The sequence below is a fragment of the Rhyacophila brunnea genome, unplaced genomic scaffold, assembly GCF_057557595.1.
Source record: "Rhyacophila brunnea isolate RB1 unplaced genomic scaffold, BYU_Rbru_1.0 scaffold_7, whole genome shotgun sequence".
Lineage (NCBI taxonomy): Eukaryota > Metazoa > Arthropoda > Insecta > Trichoptera > Rhyacophilidae > Rhyacophila > Rhyacophila brunnea.
In genome coordinates, this window is record NW_028233339.1 from 20,268,912 (window position 1) to 20,286,352 (window position 17,441).

The window sequence follows — 17,441 nt, forward strand, 5'->3', positions numbered from 1 at the left end:
ACCTTTTGTAATAATTTTGAGTACAGATAGATAATTAGATACACATGCGCTAACATTTTCTTTTGTAAACTTCTCTTTTAAATAATTAATGAAGTGACAGAACGCTAAAGTTAAATGAATGCTTACATACATGCCAATGTCAATTAAATATTCGTAAGCAACTCTACATAATAATATACCTAGTAGGTAGTAGGACTATAATGTTATAATGTCAATTTAATATTATGAACAATATGACAATTACGTGATTAAATTTCTTATATTATAGGTAGGTACTGAATAGATATGTAAATGGATTAATGTTGCTACCTGTCCCTAATTGATTATCTTTAGTTCGTTTCTCTTTTTAGGATTTAAATTTGAATAATAAATTGAAATCGTTTTCCGATTGGAGATAAGGCATTCCTTCATTAGGTAGGTAGGTATATTATTTCTTTTAAATCTTCGCCTGCCCTCTATTTATTATTTGATGTAGGTATACATACACTACGCAGCCATTTAAATAATACAAATAACCACTGATGCAAGATACCTTAAAACTATAGCTAGTCTTTTTGAAACACTCGCCTCTAACCACTGCCAAATGATTTATGAATATTATTATCCATTGTGAATTTCTCTCCTTTGTTCTATCTATTTACACAAAAATGATAATTAAATTACAAGAACACACAACATATTTTAAGCACGACTGTTACTTGTCTGATTCAATTTATGTTGAATTGAAATAAAACCTATTCGTTTTGCCTTTACTTGATTTATATCACATAATAAATATGTAGTGGTGGAATAGAGTAAAAAATCTAAATACAGAACGTATTTTACAACTAATAACTATTATATAGGAGACTAGTACAAAGTAATGAGGCCAGTATGCCCTTGTCACCTCAACCATGTGACAGTATTAATTATTAAAAATACGACATCGCACTGCTGATATGTTTAATTTAACGAATGAGCAACGAAAAATCGTACCCCTTCTGTTATTTTGGCAGCATTTTAATTTGGCGTATTAAACGTTCCAAAAAAATGTTACATTGCCTGTTATATTTCAATCCCAAAGTTCTTGAAGCGTTCTGGGCAAATTGGCACTTACGCGTTATCTTGAATTGTACCATTCATATTCTTCCTGTTGAAGTAAACTCATACGTTTTATGACTGTAGAAAAAGAAACATAATATGCATTGAACAATTCACTATCCATCATATTATGTAGTCACTTTGATGACGTTCCACCTACCTACGTTTATATTGTCTATTATATTATTTATTTATTTTAAATTTTGCAGTGTGTGTGATTTGATGAGAATTTAGACGCGTAAGTAATGAACCCTGAAATGATTACGTTTTGAGATATAAATAATGTGCGGTATGATAAAACTACATTTTTTTTCTATTATCGCCACAATGTTAACTGGATGGCGGCTTTCATCTGCTCAATTTAAATAAGGAACAGTCTCGTAACTAAAACATTCCGAATTGTTCCGGATGTGGCAATTAATTAATAAAGTTACCGCTTGATTAGACCAGCGATAATGCATCCGATGTTGATTGCCGAACGTCTCGATAGCTAACCTCTATGGGCTGCTGTGTGCCGATCAAAGTAAAATTATTTCACCCGCCTATTCGGTTCGGTTACCTGCCCAATTTTTTCCTGTTCACAACATTCTCCTAATATAGGTACAGTGATCTAATAATATTTAAAAATTCTATTCTGATTATGGAGATTCTGAAAAAATCAACATAATATGATATCATTGAGGTAAATGTTTACGGAAAGCGTAGCACGATCGAAAGAAATTTTGATGTGAATTTAGTATTCTTAATTATTGATAAGATTAATTATCCAAGGTCTATCAAAACCACTACCGAGGCCTCAGTCATAAAACAGCACAGATGTTTTTTTATATACCCCGCGATCCACACGTCCCCGATCATACATTTTTTACAAACATGGAAAACATCCCGATTGTGCGCAATTTTGTTTTTTTTTCGTCCATTTCACATCATCTCAACTAAATAAAACTAATAATTATAACACTGTTTATACAAATTCTTTATATTTGTCCATTTTTATTTCCATTGTCACAGAAGCCAAAATAATAGATTACGTAGGTATCGGGATTAACCAAAGTGATACGTACATTAAATCTAATGCCTAAGCTATTATATTGACATTTAAAATCCATACTAAGTACGTACATATAAAGAACATCGGACTGTACCGACATCTTTATAATACAGTAGGTATAGCATCCAAACAATAGACAAGATCTTCTCTTTGGCCGTAGGTACCACACATAGGATATAAATTAAAGCACAAATTTGAATCAGTAAGCCTTTTTGTTATTATTGTAGAATGTAGATAAACATTCAATTTTATTGACCCAGGTCATCATTTGGTTAAATTTCTCTGCCAATATCAATTTTATAGAAAAATGTCGTATGAATTTATGTTTGCCTTATCTTCGCTCGTAGACAACTACAGTCCTGTGCCCGTATTGTTTACGCGATTTTATTAATTATTATGCATAAACAATGGCATGCTTCCTTGTCGCGAAATATCATTTTTTTCTAAATCGTCTTATTTTCGTTGTCCTTCAATATTTACAAATATTTCTTAGATTAATTATCAGTACCCTTTTTCCCCCATTTATATCGTTGGAGTAAGCGTCGTAAACTTTCTCTATAAATAAATAATAAATTTACAACAACCACATGGCTGTAATAAATATAAATTAATCAACACGTATTATCTCTCGAACAGTCCTGAATCCCGCGGACAATTTAATAGTAAGTACCTATAATATAGGTGTATAATGTTACGTTACAGTTTAATCATCTCCTATTAAAGACCATATGAAGTTGTTATATGATAGAGATGCTTTTATAGAGCCAGTTTACATGATGTATTCAGTTGCGATTGTTGTAAATAATTATGTAACTATGTTCTGTCCGGGTAAAACTACGTTAACTACTAGGTATATTATTCTCAACTTCGCAAAAGAGCACTGTTTAGAAACGTTAAGTAACTTGAACGTGTTTTGTTTTTGATGTATGTAATTGCACAACATTTAAATACATCCATATTTACCTAATATAACGCTATTTGTTACTTATATTTTCTATTTAATGAATTAGTAAAGCAATATAATTAATATTTATTAAATAATTGTATGTCCTACGTGAAAATCTATTTCAGTGAAAGTACCTATGCAATATTTCACTTCGATCACATACCGAAAGATAGTGGAAATGTTCTATGAAATGGTTTTTAAAACTCATTTTCTCTCAACTTATATTTTTACCCACTTATCGTAGATTTGTGTTATTTGATTTATTTAAATATTTCAACCAATATTCGAAACTACGTTATTTTGAATTGTTGGACACACCATTCCATATGCTAAATGGAAGGGAAGACTTGACGAGTAAACCAGAAAGATCTCAAAGGCAATGTATGTACTTACAATATAACGCGTGCTTTGCGGAAGTGTGTACTGCTCTATTTCGTGCATTCGTTTATTATTAGAGAACACGAGTACGTACTAATTATATGCAAGCGAAAGCCCCTGTCCACCGGATATCGAAATCTCTGAAATGCACTTCAAAGCATTCTATAATAACGGTTTCTCCAGATTAACTAATGGCAGTTAGTACTAATGTTCTTATTTATTTCCAATGTGTTAATGTACCTTAACACATTATGGATATATAGACGTTCACTACATTGACATTATTTTTTTTTAAACAAACAAGTAAAGTGAAGAATCCATTTAGTGAGTTAAACAAACCCTATTTGAAACAGCGTCCATCTCAATCCATTTGCCCGTACGTGAAGTACGCTGATAATGTCGATATACGAAACAGTTTAGTTCACTATAACTATTGCACTTCCAATTGGCATCACCAAGGACAGGTTATTTCTACCTACACCTTGGAAGAACAAACAACTGATGCTCCCGGTGTCTTAAATACTTATCTTATAAACACATAGTTTTCATGTAATGCCACGCATAAGTCTAAAAAAACGTAACCAAATCAAATTACCCTCTATGTATTAAACTAAGTACCTAACATGACTAAGAAATAAGTCTAAAAAAGTCTTCTAAACACTATCATTGTTGTACTTCTCTGATACGGAACCCAAACCATCGACCCCAGGACACGTTTTTCCTGTTGTATTATGAGATTATGACGTAGTATTATCCAAGACACTTTAATCGGTTCATAATCTATTATTATTGCATTCCGTTATGGTAATTAATTCCTTATAGCAATTGCTGTTATTTCGCTTTCACCTTAAATATAAGGAAAATTCAAGTTATTTTTGTCATTCCTAACTAATAGTTTTGAATCATGTCTTTAGATAATAATAGTAGGATGATATGATATGACACATTTTTGGTAGAATATTCGCTTTCATTCAAACAGTAAAAAGTATGAAATATAAATTTCTTCGGTGCATAAAAATCGCGTCAAACGGCGTTCTTTGCTAGACTATTTTTCGAAATTCAACAGGTATTTTTATTCGGTCGAGGAATACCGTTAGATGATCACCCGACAACAGTTTTTATGCTCTGATATTAAACTTGCTTGCGTGATTTCAGTACTGTTGGCAAGTGCCCGAACTGTTATAATTTATTGGACATTGGAATATGTATTAAAATATATCTACATTTACTTCGAAGTATTCCAAATTTAAACGGATTTTCATTGCCAAGAACAAAACTAATAGACTTTTAATACATAGATAATACTTAATTAAGTACTATCTAAACTAAATAATCTCAGATCAACAGACATTCGTTTAAATATATATTCATTGATTCTCGCCATTACAATAGCCATAAAAGCTAATGACTTTTTAATTAAACGTGTCTTATATTTAAATCAGAAGTCATTTAGGCGTAACTTCGTCATACTTTCACTTGCGGAAATATTTTAGCGAAACTCACTTAAATATTTCTGCAGTAATTTATATTTTTCTGCCACGAGAAATATAATATTTGACCGTGTTATGTTAAACGCTATTTTCATTATAATTGCTCTCGTATTAGAAGTCCATCTTTCTCTTTTTATGGAAATTTATATTTTTGTTATAAATCATTTTAACATTTAAAAAAATTAACATTTGACTCCGTTCAAATTTAAATAAGCAAATTACGTAAATAAGTTAGTTAATTTGGCATCATCACATTACTCCACTCGCTTTTTAAACATTCATATTCAATAATATGTTGCATGCTGGGCATAACGCGACAATGAAATAATTGGATAATGGCAACACAGAATTTTTGATAAAACTATAAATGGAAAGTACCAGGACAGTTGTTAGACAAATTTAATCTAGTAATTCTGTGGTGCCTAAGGGGTGAAAAACGTCCAAAAAGTAGACCTTAATGCGGCTAGTAATTCTGGAAAACTATATGACTAAGGAAAGCACATGACCGAGCTTGGGGATGCCTTCTTCTGCAGTGAATTAATCCGTGCTGATGATTCAATAAATTATTTTTAATATTTTGTTAAATCAGACATGTATTTGCCTATACTGCAGTTTAAAATTAACGCCTTACACTAGCGGTTGGTTATTTTTATCTATACCGACTGTAATTTAGTAAATGTAATTAAGGGTTAAATATGAATTCAGGTACAGCTAGCTGTAGGTACACATACACCCTACTTGGTATCACGATCCATCTTCTTCAGCCAGCCACTTTTATTGCGTGCATTATTCCATCAGGAGTACCCTGGCGTACAATTAATTAATCCAAATGTCAAAGCTGACAAGCGCAGACGTCGAAAGGTGGCGTCCAATTTCGCTTTTGTAATCCCGAGCTCTGGGTCCTCCCGAAAGCTATTGTTTGCGGATGCTTGGCCGCCTCCCTAATCCAGGCTTTGCTGCCAGTTCTCATCCTTCCTCCACCGCTCACGAGTGGGCCTACCCGCCGGCTATGCGTCTCTATTTTTGGACTCATATAGTACAACAAACACTTATGTGCTCAGTAGCTTCACGTTGTTTTATTTGCCCTGTTATTCAACGTCTTGTCATTGACTTTCGCTGAGCTTCGTCGTAACACTGACCTGGCTTCTTTTTTAATATCTTGATGACTTTTACTTCTTCCATTCAGGGGCAAGGATTATCATATTTTCCACGCTCTTATCAAGCGAGCAACTTGAATTCAAGAACCAACAATGTGCATAAATACTACCTGTATCATTATTTTATCTCACTTTTCAATTTTCTTAATTGACAACATAGCATTTTAATTATCAAAATTTACTATTGAAACCAGATCACCATTAGATACCTATTTACAAATCTGGTAGAATAACTTTAATCAATTATTCAAGTTTGTTTGCCAGCAGACTGCCTTTACCAATATATGGTCTTTAGTTTTTATTTCATTGATACTCGCTCTAAAAAAACAAATTTTATATAAAATTCGTAAAATAAATTAAATGACAAAACATTCATAATAAATATTACGCACCGTCTGACAATATCATAATGAATACACGTGTTTTCGCACAAATAATTAATATTGATATCGCGGTGATTCTTAGTATCGTGACCTACACATTCTAATGGACAATCTTAATATGTATTTAAACGTTATTTTAAGAAAGAATATAATTTATTTTGGCGCGTAAAACATCATTGTAAATTAGAAACAATACGTAATGTATGTAGGTATAGTAGTAAAATTGTAATTACTACGATGTTATAGTAAACATTTAAGTACGGTGACCATAGTGTATATTCCTTTATTCTAGAGAACAGTATTTTAATTCATTTTAGTGCGTTGTTGTCCTTTAGTGTCGACTATATCAGGAAAATTGTTAAAAAAAAAGAATTTCCTTTCGTTAGGAAATTAAGTAAATAGAACTTCATGTCAATTGTGGGAAATATTTTAGTATCGTGAACAGTGTCGCAAAAAACATAAAAGGTGTTAATATAAGACAGCTTTAAAAATTTTGTCGTGCTTAATCATGCATGTTCGTTATATTTTAATAATAGAACCTAGTAGGTGCAGACCCTGCATACATGTGCCTGCAAACAATATGGTTGTCCAACTTTGCGTTAGTCTTGCCAAAACTACCATTTTTTAACATACACCTTTCTTGAAAAATTCACATACGAGTAGCATTTTTGCCATTTATTTTTTTAATTTCGAGACAATCTAGCATTTATTTTTCTGCCAACCTTATTTTCTTACCGTGTGTACCACATTGTTGTCAATGACAGTTGGTAACACCGTATAAAATTGTGTAAAAACTGTTTTATGTTTTTTTTACTATATGGATGCATTTCCTGGAATTTTGTAGATACCAAATGTAATGTTTTTTCCACACTATACGTATGTGCATACATAATACACTTTTCGTAATATGCTGGTTGACTTAGTCTTATCAATTATACACAAACTTATATGCTCTCGTACATGCACCCGTATATTTGCATTAATTATATCAGTATTAGAATAAAATATAACTTTTTTTTTTGTTCGAGTATCCATAACATTCTTTGGAAGATTGCATTATCGTTCATTATCAATTATCACAAGAAACTGCGCATAGACAAATCCGCTCTAGCCTGCGTAGTCGCGCGTCACAGGTGACTGTGAACGCTGAGTTTTTTTTTATTAACGTTCGCCAAGGCAATCGAGATAAGTGATTAGGCGATGTGCCTTATCTATAAGGCATATTTTTAATCGCCACGCTCCAGTAATAACAAAATTGTAGCGATAACTTTCGGAACTGAAACTTATCCAATTATCATTAACGCCACTGCCCGTGATTGTTTATTATTACTAAACATCGTGTAAAACAAACATTTTCACAAAATCAATACTGTGTAGCTTCCAGTAGCGTATAGTCGATACTAAACGACTATTTAACGTTTCCCTTGACTCGTTAAGACTGATACAAATGCAATTACAACGTGATATAGCGGCGACATCTTCAAATAGTATGAAATAATAATTTCAGATATTTTAATATCTTCCGTTACACTGGCGAAATAAGAAAGATTAGAAAGTTTCTATACCACTAAAATAACATTTAAATAAACTGAGTCGAATATATCATACAATATATCAACAAATTGCCGCGCATTTCTATGCCGAAATCATGGCACATTGATTACTGATTTATTACTGAGTATTGTTATTATTTTTAATCGTATACCGTACCTATATCTCGGTCCAACAGGCAGCCTTCCCCGCTGGTACATTTTATATATTTTCACTGTATATTATAAGTTGTGCATATATTTTAACATACGACCTATGTCCATTTAAAATTCAATGCGGTATTAATTAATAATAACTCTTTGTTTACATCGAATCTAGGTACAACACAGATTCTAATATTTAAGTTGCGATATTTTCGATTCAAATGGTATAGTTCTTATGTACTTAATTTCATCGTTGGAATTATTAAGTTTTTCGATAAAATCTGTGTCATTGGTACGTATCAGTATTGCGTATTGAATACACATTCATGAATTTAATACAAAGCAAATGTGTTTACAATGTAAATATAAATAGTTTATTATTCATATAAACACGTTTCTTGCTGTATCAATAAAATAGTTTTGCAGATGGAGCAACATCAAAGGTAGAATGATTAATATCATAAACAAAACGTAAATGACGAAAATTTCCTAATCTTGATCTACATAATATATTTTAAGTTTCTGAATGTTTGTTTCAGGCTAGTATTGCCAGTATCAACCATCGAAACCCCAATATGTATTTAATAATAGGTAGACTATGTACAAAAATGTTTTGTTTTATAATGTTAATATCGGTAAAAAATAACACGTATTATTGTGTACATATAATAATATGTAGTTTGTATCCAATGATTACTCTAATCGTAAACGTATGTCAGCATGTCGATCACGTAGCGATGGCTTAGTAACCTTTCTGGTTACATAATGCATTTATAAATTAAATATACGTCCTCACGTAAAATTAATTATGAATATAAAAATGAATACTTCAGTGTAGCGCTTTGAAAAAGAAACAATGTTGCAAGTACCTACCATTAATTCATGGCTGCTTTGCGGTAATTTGCGGAACTTCTACATACATATTATAATATTCCCCGACCCCCGCTTTCACGCTTTCATCCTATACAAAACATACAATGCCTACTATGAAATCGCATCCATGACAAGTTAGTTATAGAATATGTGGATGTAGCGAAATTCAGACAACCAAAAACGTTGAAGAAACCCTTCTCTAGAAGACCGTGTCTAACTAATGATTAAATTAGCTGCAGCTAACTTTACATTACTGACTCATTTTATATGAATGGTTAGTATGTACTTATATTATTAATTACCACATATATTGACCGTTTCGAACATGAAACATGGTTGACTTGTATCGAAATCAAGATATTCATAATATGCAATATGTAGCCATAACTATAACTGAATACATCGAACCATCACTATTATAAATGAACAATCGTGTATCTACATAATACTGAAATGACAAAATACCTGTCAACGTTGTAGAATTGCCATCGAGTATTGTAATAGTAAAGTATATCAAACTCCCTCTTGTTTTACTTTTTCGAAACTCTCTTTTACGACTAGGTACCTATAATGATAATTTTAAAGTTATGGGTTTGCAATATTCCGTATTTTGCTTTGACGCTCAGAATTTCAAAAACAATGCTTTTACATTGTTTATCACTGTTAATTAAAATTTTATCTCTTACATTACCTATCGTATGTATCTTGTAAAGTTGTAAAATCAGACGCGTGTTCTCTCTTGAATTAATCTAGATAATCATGCAATATTATTGATCGTCAATCTATAAAAGATAAACCACGTCGATTTTAGATACCTAATTAATTACCAGTGTAATGGTTATCATTATAAATATTCTTTTTGTCTGCTGTAAATACTGATACAATACACTCCCGTTGTGTCATAAAACGCGTGAATTTTCCGGACGTCTTCGTAAAAGGGTCGCTGTAATTATTATTTTCCCTCTCGTTCGATCGCGCGTCACATTATTGTGTATGGTTTACCACCGCGCTCCGAGCGTTCGCCGCCCATCTTAGCAGCCAACCAGCATCCCTATATCTACGTCTGTGGTACATTTTCGGTTTCGCGTGTCTAATGTAGTTTTTATTGCAGCCCATCCGATGAAGTATTTTCATTTTTACGATGTATTATAAATAGTCGTAAACTTTTGATCGCCCATGGAAATTTAGATGTCTTCTGTCTTTGAGAGTGATACAAACGTCTTACAAATAAATGTCTGGTGTTGATAATTATTGGGAAATGAATCCACAATTATTTCCAAATCTCACTGTAATCATTAATCAATTAATATGTTATGAAATACCGCTACGCGAAACTTTGTAAGTAGGTATTAACATTTGACAATACTTCGTTTTATTTTCCTCAATGACATTTGCGTTATCGTCAATAAAATATGATTCAAAAGCTTTTTTTCCTTATATTTCCGATATTTTAACGAAATTAAGATCTTTTTGTGATTCTCGCTATTTTTATAACGATCTCTATTTCAATCTAACTAAACACATAATATTGATTGCCTTGGTGACAAAATACAGATTTAATTTACGCACCTAAAACTACGCAATATCGTCCTCCTATTTATTATGTGGATGTTTTGTAGTAACATCATCTTGGCCACGGATATATTCACTGGCGGATAAAGGCCTCCTCTAGCTTCACTCTTATGTCTCCAGGCATTCGCTGCCAAGTGCCTACTTTCACCGATTCGTTGATCCAGCTGATTTTAGGGCGGCTCTGTAACCTTTTACGGCCACAAGCTGCTACCCCTACACGATCAGTATTACTTTCAGTGCCTACCGTAGAATATGTTGGCTGTACCATAGATAATATGAGATAACTTGAGATCATAGACAATGTATTACGATGAGTATTATTTCCTCATTTCTTATCAAGTTTTTCATTCGCTTTCTACGTTTAACCAGTCTATTTAAAATTGATAATGCTATAAGTATAGCCAAAATTCCATTGAACGATTATTTATTTCGATTAATGGTGAATGACAGGCCAGACTACTACTAATATACACTCTATGGAGGCCCATTATAGACACTGCAAGAGGAACTGGTGGATAGATGTTCCCAGTGTGTCCAACTTATGAAAAAGTTAAATCGAATAAAATGCAATAATAAAAATACATACATGCATACTGCGACGAAGGTGAACATAAAATCTATGCCGTTTTGCACTGGTATCTTTGTAATTGTTGATATGATAAGCGATGACTTTGCAAATAAATAATATATAAATTCTGTTCCTTAACGACCGGCACATGCCCTACAGTTGTTTTTTTGTTTGTTTGTTGATTTACGGTTTTGTTGTTTGCGTACAAGCGTGCACGCAGTAAATGTGTAATTTCAAACGTTTGCGTACTTTTAACGTATACACCCCACGCAAGGCGTTTTCCGAAATGCGTAAAAATAATCGAATAAAATATTCACTGCCGAGACGTTTTTCGTTGTGTCTGTTTACGTTGGTTTTTATAATCTCAGCGGTGGAAAATAAGCGGCAAGCAAATCCCGTAAAAACATTTTTCCTATCGGGATTCTGTTTACACTGACAAATTAATTCAGCTGTGTCCTCAATTTCGGGATGCCTCCCGTACAAATAACTGCCAATTAACGTTTAACATCTCAGTTTTTTCACTCCGGGCCATCGCCATATTTTTTTTACATCGCAGGAAAACAACCAAATGATGTATTTTCCTACAATCTCGCACCCACATTGTTATAGACCGCGGGTAATAAAAACGTTTATTCATTTACTTAGCCAGAGACAACAGTAGAGGTAAAATACTAATTTTATTTGTTCAATCTTCACTTTATAGGCAGTTGTGTAATCGTTTGTGTTTTCCGATAATCTCTGAAACTGGACGACCGTTTTAAAAATTTAAAAGACTATTATATTTTATTATTTTGTCTATTCCCCGCGATATCACAATTAGAAACTCGTCGGGTGCAATGGTCCGTTACATTACGGCAACGTTAGTTTCTTTGTAGATTGCATTTTATATATCTAATAGTTTATTATTATAATTAACTGAGCAATAGATGCAGCGTGTGAAGAATGGAGGGGGTAAACTGTCAGAAACCAACTTAATTCTTTCATAAACTGATTAATATAGTTTAATGAATTATCCGTACATTACAATAACGGTTCTTATTTAAATTCCGCGCCCATGCCGTTACGACATTGTTATCTTATTCTGATAACATGTCCCCATATTGTATTGCACAATACCTAGTCATAGCGTAATCGTCTAGTTGGAAACTACGAACAAAAATTATTTATTCCATATTTCAATTTACATTCATATCTTTGAGCTGTTCTGCTAACGTATCCACTGTAATATTGAGGTATTTGTGTATGGTAGAGTGTCCTAATAATATATGTGAATGATTTCACATATTATTCTATGATGTAATTAGTCTACAAAAAGAAATATTATCTTTCGTAACGCATCCTACTTCTAACTCAGGTGAAACGTTCTAACACGTCTTATGCCAAGTCCAGGCTAAGGATACATAATATTGTACGTGAACAAATTAACTTTTTTTTTTACACAAATGTGCACGCTTTTCTCTTATTCTGCCGCGAATGGAAGACATTGTTCACGTACAGATGTATTTGGTGTAGACTGTGCATTAGCACTTCGTATGACATGACCTACATGTGCAATGTATGTGCACAAAAAAAGTGTGCTGTGAGTATGGTTCTGAAAAAATCCTGCCAATAATTATTGTCATTGCCCTGATTAAATCACAGCCGGAGAAGATTGCTACATATTTGCATGTGCATATTTATTTTTCGTGAGCCAAATACACCTGACATTTTTTTTATATTGCTTTGATAATAATAATAATATGCATTTAACTTTTTATTTGCAAACCATTTACATCCGTTGCCAAGTGTGCTCTGTGAAATTCCTCAAACCTTGCGTAACGTTACAATAATTATTGTGTATTTATGCAACAGCTGTTTCAGACGTAATCATTGTTCAGTTTTTTTCTATCAAGATTTCGAGTAAGTACCTCGAAAAAATATACTACAACGACGCTCATAACAAATAATTCAATCAGCTTTATCTGTGCAAGTGTTTCGTTTCAAAATTTACCCAAATGGTTGCATTCAATCGACCGCATTGCATGGTGTCCGCAATAATCTGTGGACCTGCCCCGCGCTTTCATTTCGTGAAGTGGCAAGTGTCACGACCGGCGTTTCTACGAGCGCGGCCACACAACAGGTGACCTTTTTCCGGCGCCGATTCGCTTTCCCGGGTCCGTTTCCCGGAAGCCTCGGGCACTAGACTGGGGCGTGAACCGAAGAGTGCACTTTCCCGCGGGGTGGTCGGGCGGGGGACACCGTCCTATCGGAGAGCCTAGCTGGAGCTCTGTGACGTGTCTCCGCCGCATTCGCCCGCCGAGGCATTTATATTGGCGATAAATTCCACACCTTTTACCGCTTTCGATTTTCATGCTATGTACCTATTAGAGCCTGTTTTATTTGTCATCGGCACGTTGCTAAAATTTAGTCAGTTCGATGAATTTTCAATACATTATGACATCCATGCTTCACAATACGTCACATAATATAATGAATAATATTATGTGACTAAAATTAATCTACGTGATATGAAACGAGTGACGATAGATTTTCATTTTAATTTTACAATAATTATAATAAAATAACATTTCATTACAATCAATTATTACAACTGCGATATAATTTAAAATACTAAAATAAATGTTTTTTTAAACCACCTGGACCATGGGAACACTATATATTAATGTTATTATATTATAAATAAAGGCGTATGTTTAACTACATATACGTAGACAAAGTACTTTGTGGTTTATAATCAACAGACTTCCTATCCCCGGCATAATAAACGATAACAAAAAATACTTTTAATTCAAATAGACAAACTCTCCTTGGTATATTTTCCGCCAACTGAAAACTTCTGGATAACCTTGTTTGCTTTTTTCTGAGTGAAAACGTTGATCGTGGATCCGAGTAAATAAGTATGCCGGCAGCCAATTAATTCACGTGCGAGGAAAAAAACGTACTCTGACGTGGTCTAGGGAGGACATTGTCTTTTGTTTGCCGCCGCCTCGTCAGGGCAATGACGCAAACGGTCGACTCGTGACGTGTCTCGTTTCTGTTTCTTGCAAGCGGAATCGAATTACGCAACGACTGCGACATCACCAACTCACTGATGATGACGCGCATCGGGTGCAATGTGAAGGACGCCTAGGCGTCGGAGGAATCCCTGTAGATCTACCTGCGAGTATGTGCCACTAGAATTTCATTGTTTTGTCGTTTTATACAAAACCTTTCTCGAGTGTTATTTTTATTTCGCCTGCAGCGCTTTTCCGTTTTGATAAAACGTATCACTCGTCTCTAATCTCAATAATAAAATTTCGAAATCGATCATCCGTGTTTCCATACTGGCATTATAATTATATTATATCGTAATGGGTATCAAAAACCTGCACAGACAGTACGGAGTGGTATGCGTGTCGTCCAATAGTAAATGACCACGCAGTAAATTTTATTTTCTTTCCTTATCGTTCTGCAGTGTTCCATAACAAAAATACATATTATATTATAGATCTCGTGTCAGTGTGTTGAATTACAATCTCTCTAGGTAGTGTTTCAATTATTACTATGCATTACCTACTGTAACATTTTCTCTCTTTTCTAACAGACTTGACTCATTAAAAAATAAGAAACAAAGTGCACTATCGATTTCGTCACAACAACATTGCACTTATATGTATCCTTATTTGAAAATCGTACCATGCTTATAACAAGTTATAAATAATTATTATTCAGTGATGCACTATCTACGCTTACATTATCTTGTTTTAATGCCATTAAAGTAAAATAATCTAACTAAATAATGTTGTAAGTACCTACGTACAGCTTCGACGTAGGTACCTACGTTTCGCTTATCAAAGGCCCTAGTAGAGAGATACCTACATTAAGTATCTAATATTAAATTACGCAAGTATCCCCTCTTGAAAGTGATAGCACGTGGCTGCTCCGTAATTTTTGCTAATTAATTAATGTTAAATAATAATTACTTCGCCTATTAATTAGGAAGCGACCGATTTTACTTGCGGACGATAAACGTCATCAAGTGCATCCAATAAATGCATTTTTAAACGCTACATACGGTCAAACATAATTATTATTCCACATTGTATTTTCATTTGTGGCGGAGAAATCAAAATTTAACAGTCCACTAAGTACTTGTGTTAATTAGTAATTTTTATTACTGTGTTTATGAAGGTTGTAATTAAAATAGTAGGTATAAGATAATAGTTTTATTATGTATGAATTACATCTTGTAAAACTATGTACAATATTGGATGTTTTCTTCACGTTTCCGAATTCAAATCAGTCTTTTAAATGTCACCAGTCTGTAATAATATGTCCTCATTAAATATTCAAACACTAGTAAATGTGTAAGATATTCTTCTATGTTTATCTTCCGTAATGTTTACATGATTAGATAGAAATTGTTAACTTAGTTGGGCAAAATATTTCCTTTTATTATTAGTGTGCTTACCTAAATAATATGTTTATTGTGAATATCCTTCATGATCAGTTCGGTGCAGTATCCATAAATATCCCGATGTGCTCCGTGATACTAGTAGGCACTTTTTAAAATGCATTTAACTTTGATGGGATGTCAAATACTTTCAACTAGGATATGCAAGCATATGATTAGCGCGCACACACAGAAAAATGTTATACCTATTCCATTTCTAAAAAATATCCTTAATAAGGGGGCGGGGTTCACAAAATCTCTAGTAGGTGCAACTGACTACCGACAACTTCTCGTCGCTTCCACCGCAGACTCACGCGTTTTTTCGGGTACATTCCCCATACCCAGACACTGCAATTTTAGTATACCAATTAAAACCTAGTATGTGCTATTTATATATGGGGGCTCACATACGAGTGATTACTGCCTGTCGCATCCACAAGTGGTTATCGAATGCGCGTGGCCTAACAATAATCATTATTAGGATCCTTTTGGTTTCGTCTTTTAAGTCTATGTCGCATGAGAATATTAAAAGTAACATTGGATACCCTGATTGGTTGCACCGATTCATAGGTGCCACGTGTCTTCCACTTACATAAGCCTTGCGTGACGTAAATGCCGAGATGAGAGAGCCAGTAGGTTGACAAGACTATTCGATAACCAAATGATACACTCTCACATTAGCCTATTGCTAGTGCCTACACTGTAACTTCAGAAAAGGCTGAAACATGTTACCTAATCTCAAAAATCGTCGGCTTAACAAAACATGCAACCAAGCTCCTTGATAACCCGTCAATATATTCTAGTTAAGTTATAAATTAATGTTTTAATAATGTTTAATAATGTTTAATAAGGTAACATAAATTGTACAGCGCGATGGGTGAATGTAATTTAAATTCAGTAGAATCGTTTTTAATAGTAAAATCTAAATTCTAAATACGCAATAATATTAAAATGGCAACACCATCCATTGTGAAATTATTGTGTGTCGCGTTATTAATAAAGAATAACCCCATCGCGCTTCCGATATGTTTTGAGCTTGAGATTGCATTGTGAACCCCGTCGCAATCAGTTAGCGTCCAAGGGCCAACCGATAAAGGCTGACTGTCGGGAAGTTAAATTAAAATAATGTACTCGTAAAAAAAAATAAACATAATAAAAGTGAAGCTTTAAAAGAAAAATTGTGTTGTTTTCCCCGTGTCCCTTTATCACATTACATACCCGAGTCTAAAAAAAAATATATAAAAATCTACAAATAGTTATACTTAATAAAATCTTTGACACCTGGGGGTCGCCGACTGAGCTAAACCACATGAAAGACCCTGAGGATATGTCAAGTTGGCGCCCAACGTGGGGCGCCACTTATCACTTCCGTCCATCTTGGTAAGAGATTTTCTCAACTGTCACTTTGTGTTTTTTTTCGTCTGGATTCGGGATGGAAGGTAGATAATTATGACACCGGAATTGTTATCAGAAACGGCGAGGTTTATTTAACGTTAATATTATACTATATGGTTACATTTTGAATAATTTATTTATCCGTACGAAATCGGCGTGCTCGCGATTTTTCTGTTTGTCGCGATCTGAGCGCCATCTTGTGATTTTTTCCAACGAAACCGTCGTCGAAAAGAAAGCGACGTTGCAAATCTCCAACGGTTAACAAAATTTACGGCATTGCCGGCTGGGCTCTTTTATTATTATTTATTTTCGCAATCAGCCATTATTATTTGTTGGCTTCGATACCGATTCGGGCCTCTTCAGATACACAAAGACATCCCCAAATGGGGACCATACGGGGGTGTCACACAAATCATCCTCGT

General features: G+C 33.8%; 1 protein-coding gene across 10 annotated transcripts in view; it reads left to right on the forward strand.

The window, feature by feature from the left end:
* SERCA (ATPase sarcoplasmic/endoplasmic reticulum Ca2+ transporting SERCA) overlaps positions 1-17,441 on the forward strand; it is a 49,169-nt gene that overhangs the window by 13,424 nt on the left and 18,304 nt on the right. The window lies entirely within an intron of this gene.